This window comes from Propithecus coquereli, unplaced genomic scaffold (genome assembly GCF_000956105.1).
Source record: "Propithecus coquereli isolate 6110/MARCELLA unplaced genomic scaffold, Pcoq_1.0 Scaffold750, whole genome shotgun sequence".
In the NCBI taxonomy this organism is placed as follows: Eukaryota; Metazoa; Chordata; class Mammalia; order Primates; family Indriidae; genus Propithecus; species Propithecus coquereli.
Genome location: NW_012153619.1, coordinates 72,704 through 75,443, shown reverse-complemented (window position 1 = coordinate 75,443; position 2,740 = coordinate 72,704).

The window sequence follows — 2,740 nt, the reverse complement described above, 5'->3', positions numbered from 1 at the left end:
AGAGTCTTAACTACAGCACATATCATGGCTTCTTTCCAATCCTGTCACAATCAAGATCCATCCAGAAGCTCCTGAACAAAATGGTTGACTTCAGCATCTTCATCCTTGAGAAGGTGAGGCAGAAGATGAAAATCATTCCCTAACGTGTGGCAGAGGAAGGGAGAGGCAAGTTTCGAGTTTCCATTTAAACAAGATAATCTCATGCCCTTCTGAGAGCAGCAATCAAGTGGTTGTATTAAAACTGACACATACTTAATAGTCAAAAAGTAAAATGATACTTTTTAAGGAGAAAAACCATTTCAAAAGTTAAGTAGAATTATGTCCTTGGCCTTCAGAAAAAAGCTGAAGCCAGGACAGAAGTGCTTCGTGTTCCTCTGCTCTTTTCTTCCTGGTGTTCTGCATTATTACTTGCTAAATCAATTGCAGCTGCTTATCTCGGTCCAGTGCATTTAAGCCCTTTCTTGGGGCCTCCATAGCACCCTTTGAGAATTTCACCCATAACTCCTTACCAATTCCCTAAGCTGTCTTGATTTCTCTACCAGAAAATTGTTACTATATTTATAACAGTACTTTGAAAATATTTCAACAAACTGCTAACAAAATCCTGTTTTATACAGCCAATGAATTATGCCTTCTATGTCTTTTTCTCTCTGCATGATGTCCTAGATTAATGCAGTATATAATGTTTGTAAATACAACCATATTTCTTCTTTAAAAGTCATTAAGAGGGTTTTAATAAACACTGAAATGATCAATGTGTTAATTGGTTCCAGATAATGTATATCAAATATTTAGGAAGAGAAAATAAAGTACTGGATGGCAAATAATCCAATTCAAGGGAGCAGTTTTATTGGAAGAGATTTGCTTAATAGGGATAGAATTTCAACACTAAGAGCTTTTTGAATACAAATGGGAAAAAAAGGTAAGAATTAGCTTAAGTAAAAGTTAATGCAACATTAGGCTTGCACATTTAATAGAACGAAGTTAGAATATTTGAAGCTTACATTACAGGCACAAATCCAAATTCTGTTCTTTGGTCATGTGTGATGGACCACATGGATTTTACATTTATTAGTATTATTTGTTAATAATAATGCTCTGCATTGCAACACTAATGACTTACAAAAATATTTTATCCTGCTTTAATATCTGAGGACTTGTCTAATCAAAGAGAGGAAAGAGCTATGCAACATATGTATAAGTCTACATATCTATCCTAATTTACTCCTGCTTTCATTTCTTTAAATGATGGAATAGTGGAAAAAGAGAGAGAGGCGGACGGAGCAGGATGGCCAAATAGAAGCCTCCAGTGATCCTCAGTCCACATAAACACCAAATATAACAACTATCCACACGAGCAAGCACCTCCAGAACAATGAAAAATCAGGAGAGCAATCATACTACCTAGTTTTAACATTATATCAAGGAAAGCAGCACTGAAGAGGGCTGAAAAGACAATCTTGCATTGCCTATGCCACCCTTTCCCCATCCCCAGCAGTGCCCCATCAGCACACCAAGTGGAGAGAGAATCTATGTGCCCAGGGGAGGGAGAGTGAAGTGATTGTGGGACTTTACATTGAAACCCAGGGTCACCCTGCACACAGGAACACAGAACAGGGCAGAATTCTGCTGGTGCTCATGGAGGGAGCATTTAGACCAGCCCAGCCAGAGGGAAATCCTCTTCTCCCAAGCCTGAATTCCCCACTAGCTCCATCACAGGTTGACAAAAACAGCCTGGGGCCTGGAATAAATTTCTAAGACACTCAGGACACAAAAGCTGCAGTCCTTGGGTAATTTCTGCAGCTGTGCTGGCTCAGAGCCAGTGCACTTGGGGTGCAAAGACCTAGTGAGACACCAGCAGCAACAGGCAACCCAGTGCCTATGTCACGTCTCCCCCAGACATAGGCAATAAGGCTTAGAGAGAGTCCTCTTTGATCTGAAAAAAGGGAAGGGGGGAGTTCAGAGATTTTGTTTTGCAATTTGGGTAGCTGCTCAGCCACAGTAAAATAAAGTACTAAGCTGAATTCTGACGCCCCTGAGTCCAGGTTTTAGTTCCTGGATGACATTTCTGGACCCACCGTGGACCAGAAGGAAACATGCTGCCTGAAGGGAAGGACCTAGTCCTGGCAGGATTCACAACCTCCTGACTAAAGAGCCCTTGGGCTTTGAATAAACATTAGAGGTAGCCAGGGAACAGTCACCGCAGGATTGGGTGAGACTGGGCTGGCTTCAGGTGTGAACTGGTGCTGGTGGCCACTAGGGAGTGCCCACGTCACTCTTCTCCCAATTCCAGCAGATCAGCACAGAGAGTGAGGGAAGAAAGTGGGACTTTGCCTGGTAATCCAGGGCATTCTCCTGTATCTTACCCAAGCCCACCAAGGTGGAACCACCACGAGTCTGCAAGAGTCACAGCATTACTGTGCTTGGGCACTTCCAGTGCTAACATGGCTTCAGTGACCAAAGACTTAGATCACAACACTCAATTCCCTTTGAATATCTGGAAAGCTTTCTGAAGAAGTATGGGTTCAAACAAGCCAGACTGTGAAGATTAAAATAAATACTTAATTCTCAATGACCAGACATTCATGAACATCCACACAGTATCAAGAACACCCAGGAAAATACAACCTCTCCAAACAAACTAAACAAGTTACCAGTTACCAATCTTGGAGTGATGGAGATATGTGGACTCTCAGAAGAAGGATTCAAAATACTTGTCCTAAAGAAGTTCTATGAACTT